We start from the raw sequence: 6,009 nt of genomic DNA, 5'->3' as shown, positions 1-6,009 counted from the left end.
GTTTCCATAGTTGCCACCATTAAATATGCATACATTTTCAGACTGGGGCATGAAGGGTGCACCAGGGAGACACAGTGGTAGGGGCACCTGTTTAGGGGTGTGGCTAGAGGGGATGTGGTCAGCCACCACATTGGATTTCCTATCTATTCGAGAGTGCATGGTCTGGGAACCTTGATAAATATATAAAGTGAATACTGCTAGTGCATGCGTGATAATGTCCCACATTAAAAACAGAAATGCATTGTAGAAAATACACCATAGTCCTGTATACAGTATTCTGTAACATATGTATAATTAAAGCACACAGTCTGGAACTTGATTCCTAGAGAAACAGGTGGGCACCCCAGGCAGAGGGTTTCATCGGGGGTTTCCCCCGTGGGCCAGTCCATTCCTGTATGCATCAGTTGTTTATGTTCTGCCAGTGCTTAGTGAGTATGTATGCTACTGTATTTAAAGTGTTTACTTCAAGATTCATCTGAGAATTTGTTGAAAAGGTAAGTTCATGTATAGCATTTAACTTGCAAAATGTGCTTTCATTGTCTTGCCTGTGATAAAAAAACGTACAAAAGTTTTTGTATTTAGATAATGGTTTTGAGGTTTGGTGTAAAGCTGGTTAAATGTAGACATTTGCTTAAGTTCATTACCTCTCAAAATCATTAATTGAATTATACAATTGCGTTGTCAGGATTTTAACCTTTTATTTTTAACTGTCCCACCCATGACAAATTGAGCACCAAGACTGAGACCAACAGTTTTAGAACCTCCAAAGACTAAATTTATTGTCATGAAAGAAGCCTGTCTTTTTAATTATTAATTCCTGCAAGTTAAAACTAAATGCAAGACATAGTTAATTTAATATCAGTATTCATTTTACATGCTAGCAGGGTATATCTCCAGGGAAGCAGCTGGCAACAGGAACACTGAGACAGCAAACAGCACAGCAGGTCAATATGCAGGAGACCAGAGCTTTAACCAGTAACCACGGAGAGATGTACTGGCAATCACTGTGAGCACTGAACAACCTTATAAAGGAGAGAGAGAGAGATCCTAGATTGGTTGCAGATGTCACATGTCAGAGAACTGCTGGGATTGGCTCAGAATGGCATGTATGTGATGAACAAACATCTCCTGACAGGGTATCAGCACTGATAAGCAGAGTGACATTAGAGAAGCTGACACGATAAGTGGGTATTTCAAATGCTTTGAGACTAAAGGGGGGTACACACGGAGCGATAATCTAAGCAATCTGACTAGATAGCTTAGATTTTCAGCAAGATCGCTCCGTGTGTAGCCCTAACACCGATAGCGATGCGCAGCCCCGCGCATCGCTATTGCTGCTGCTAGATTGGCCTGCACCCGCTAGGTGAAGTGAGCAGCCCCCCCATCTCCCCCCGCACGCTCAGCACACATCGCGATGTGCTGAGCGCCGGGAGAGATGTGTGCTGAGCGGTTTGCTCAGCACACATCTCTCCTGCATTGAGCCGTGAGTACTGGCCTATAGGCTACAATAGAGGTAATGCCTTAGAAGCTACAATTTAAAGTGTGTGTAAATTAGTGATGTGCACCGGAAATTTTTCGGGTTTTGTGCTTTGGTTTTGGATTCGGTTCCGCGGCCGTGTTATGGATTCAGGCGCGTTTTGGCAAAACCTCCCTGAAAATTTTTTGTCGGATTCGGGTGTGTTTTGGAGTCGGGTGTTTTTTTTTACAAAAAAACATCAAAAACAGCTTAAATCATAGAATTTGGGGGTCATTTTGATCCCATAGTATTATTAACCTCAATAACCATAATTTCCACTAATTTTCAGTCTATTCTGAACACCTCACACCTCACAATATTATTTTTAGTCCTAAAATTTGCACCGAGGTCGCTGGATGGCTAAGCTAAGCGACACAAGTGGCCGACACAAACACCTGGCCCATCTAGGAGTAGCACTGCAATGTCAGACAGGATGGCACTTCAAAAAAATTGTCCCCAAACAGCACATGATGCAAAGAAAAAAAGAGGCGCACCAAGGTCGCTGTGTGACTAAGCTAAGCGACACAAGTGGCCGACACAAACACCTGGCCCATCTAGGAGTGGCACTGCAGTGTCAGACAGGATGGCTGATTAAAAAAATTGTCCCAAAACAGCACATGATGCAAAGAAAAAAAGAGGCGCACCAAGGTCGCTGTGTGACTAAGCTAAGCGACACAAGTGGCCGACACAAACACCTGGACCATCTAGCAGTGGCACTGCAGTGTCAGACAGGATGGCACTTCAAAAAAATTGTCCCCAAACAGCACATGATGCAAAGAAAAAAAGAGGTGCACCAAGGTCGCTATGTGACTAAGCTAAGCGACACAAGTGGCCGACACAAACACCTGGCCCATCTAGGAGTGGCACTGCAGTGTCAGACAGGATGGCACTTCAAAAAAATTGTCCCCAAACAGCACATGATGCAAAGAAAAAAGGAGGCGCACCAAGGTCGCTGTGTGACTAAGCTAAGCGACACAAGTGGCCGACACAAACACCTGGCCCATCTAGGAGTGGCACTGCAGTGTCAGACAGGATGGCACTTCAAAAAAATTGTCCCCAAACAGCACATGATGCAAAGAAAAAAAGAGGCGCACCAAGGTCGCTGTGTGACTAAGCTAAGCGACACAAGTGGTCGACACAAACACCTGACCCATCTAGGAGTGGCACTGCAGTGTCAGGCAGGATGGCACTTCAAAAAAATTGTCCCCAAACAGCACATGATGCAAAGAAAAAAAGAGGTGCACCAAGGTCAAGAGGTGTGACTAAGCTAAGCGACCCAAGTGGCCGACACAAACACCTGGCCCATCTAGGAGTGGCACTGCAGTTTTCTAGCGAGAGGATGAGTGCTTCCATCCTCATGTGAAGCTGAACCACTAGCCATGAACATAGGTCGGGGCCTCAGCCGTTCCTTGCCACTCCGTGTTGTAAATGGCATATTGGCAAGTTTACGCTTCTCATCAGACGCTTTCAATTTTGATTTTTGGGTCATTTTACTGAACTTTTGTTTTTTGGATTGTACATGCTCTCTACTATGACATTGGGCATCAGCCTTGGCAGACGACGTTGATGGCATTTCATCGTCTCGGCCATGACTAGTGGCAGCAGCTTCAGCACGAGGTGGAAGTGGATCTAGATCTTTCCCTATTTTAATCTCCACATTTTTGTTCTCCATTTTTTAATGTGTGGAATTATATGCCAGTATCAGTAGCAATGGCCTACTACTATATATACTGCGCACAACTGAAATGCACAACAGGTATGGATGGATAGTATACTTGACGACACAGAGGTAGGAAGAGCAGTGGCCTTCCGTACCGTACTGCTATATATACTGGTGGTCACTGTCAGCAAAACTCTGCACTGTACTCCTCCTATATAATATACTGGTGGTCCCCAGTCCCCACAATAAAGCAGTGTGAGCACAGATATATGCAGCACACTGAGCACAGATATGGAGTGTTTTTCAGGCAGACAACGTATAGTGGTGGTCACTGTCAGCAAAACTCTGCACTGTACTCCTCCTATATAATACAGCTGCTCCCCAGTCCCCACAATTAAGCAGTGTGAGCACAGATATATGCAGCACACTGAGCACAGATATGGAGTGTTTTTCAGGCAGACAACGTATACTGGTGGTCACTGTCAGCAAAACTCTGCACTGTACTCCTCCTATATAATACAGCTGCTCCCCAGTTCCCACAATTAAGCAGTGTGAGCACAGATATATGCAGCACACTGAGAACAGAAATGGAGTGTTTTTCAGGCAGACAACGTATACTGGTGGTCACTGTCAGCAAAACTCTGCACTGTACTCCTCCTATATAATACAGCTGCTCCCCAGTCCCCACAATTAAGCAATAAGCACAAATATTAATAATAAATGGAGAGGACGCCAGCCACGTCCTCTCCCTAACATTTCCAATGCACGAGTGAAAATGGCTGCGACACGCGGCTGCTTATATAGAATCCGAATCTCGCGAGAATCCAACAGCGGGATGATGACGTTCGGTAGAATCCGAGTATGCCTCGGACCCGTGTAAAATGGGTGAAGTTCGGGGGGGTTCGGTTTCCGAGGAACCGAACCCGCTCATCACTAGTGTAAATAACATAAAATTAAGAACAAAGTGAGATAGGCTTTTGTAAATAAAAATAAAATATCTTGGTTTAAATTGTTTTAGGTATTTATCAGAAATGGGTAAGTCTACTGAGTTCATGAGGAAACTTTGTGAGAAGCGAAAAGAAGATGGAGTTTGCATGTAACACATTTAAAAAGAGAGAGATTCGAAATTGTAGAGACAAGGCAAAAACAGCAGTGAAAAAGGCACCACAAAATGGGTCAGCAAGAAGACGTAAGAAAGCAGAAAGAAAAAAAAGTACTGTACAGTATAGAGAAAATTTAAACAAGCAAACAACTGTTACCACTGATACATCACATCTGTGCACTTATTCATGTGTGCAAACTCTTGAAAGAAAACACTTCCTACAGTATAAGCCCAAATACAAAATATGCTGTCATTAGAAAACTAGTGTGTGATGTCTTCCCAGACACGGCTAAAAATATAGGCCCTCATTCCGAGTTGTTCGCTCACAAGCTGCTTTTAGCAGCTTTGCACACGCAAAGCCGCCGCCTACTGGGAGTGAATCTTAGCATAGTAAAATTGCGAACGAAAGATTAGCAGAATTGCGAATAGACACTTCTTAGCAGTTTCTGAGTAGCTCCACACTTACTTGGCAACTGCAAACAGTTCAGTCAGTTTCGTTCCTGGTTTGACATCACAAACACTCCCAGCGTTCGCCCAGACACTCCCCCGTTTCTTCAGACACTCCCGCGTTTTTCCCAGAAACGACAGCGTTTTTTCACACACACCCATAAAACGGCCAGTTTCCGCCCAGAAACACCCACTTCCTGTCAATCACATTACGATCACCAGAACGAAGAAAAAACCTCGTAATGCCATGAGTACAATTCCTAACTGCATAGCAAATTTACTTGGCGCAGTCGCAGTGCGAACATTGCGCATGCGCAATTAGCGGAAAATCGCTGCGATGCAAAGAAAATTACCAAGCGAACAACTCGGAATGACCACCATAGTTTCCAGCACTAAAGAGGTGATTAAAAAAAAAATCTGCAGGGCCATGACTAACAGACTTTATTTGTTTAGGCACACTTTTAAGTCTGATCAAAAAACGTTCACGTTATCAAACAGCGAATCTCCCAAGTGTAATCTGAATCTGAACCTGACAGTCCGGTAGATCCTGCCTCCCAACTGGAAGTTATTCAAATACAGGTGCTTGAATTTGCCAATAAAATGGCATGGACAATTTTCTGGTAGAGCTCAAAACATCTTCCAGAAAGACTGCTCACTACAGATATGTCGGCACTGTACAGAGCTCCTGTGAAGATAACAGTTCACTGAAAGTTGATTTCACTAATTCTTTGGAAGACCTTGCATGTTGTGTTGTTCCATGATACAACACCATATGAGGATGTAATCCACAATGATATTTCATGCAACATTGGAATATTCCACTGCCAGTGCATTTGCCGTAGGGCATTTGGAGGAAGGCATACCTGCCCACAGGTGTGATGAACGTAGTTAACATGAATGATTCCTTCTCCAAGTGATCTACCAGATTCCACATTTGGCAACCAGAGTAGTAAATATCAATGCATTTGGCATATCAGCTATTACTTGAGCCACAGTTCTGGGTGAGTGCGGTCTCATCATATCTTTGCTCAGATGTACTTGGTCAATGCAGATGTGAACCATATTAATTATTCTTTCAGCCAGCATAACAAGTTCTTCAAATAAATTGGTTTCTGTTGTGCAAACATGGGAGAACTAGTGATGTGCACCAGACATTTTTCGGGTTTTGTGTTTTGGTTTTGTATTCGGTTCCGCGGCCGTGTTTTGGATTCGGACGCGTTTTGGCAAAACCTCCCTGAAAATGTTTTGTCGGATTCGGGTGTGTTTTGGATTCGGGTGTTTTTT

This window comes from Pseudophryne corroboree, chromosome 5 (assembly GCF_028390025.1).
Source record: "Pseudophryne corroboree isolate aPseCor3 chromosome 5, aPseCor3.hap2, whole genome shotgun sequence".
Lineage (NCBI taxonomy): Eukaryota > Metazoa > Chordata > Amphibia > Anura > Myobatrachidae > Pseudophryne > Pseudophryne corroboree.
This window is presented reverse-complemented; position numbering follows the sequence as displayed.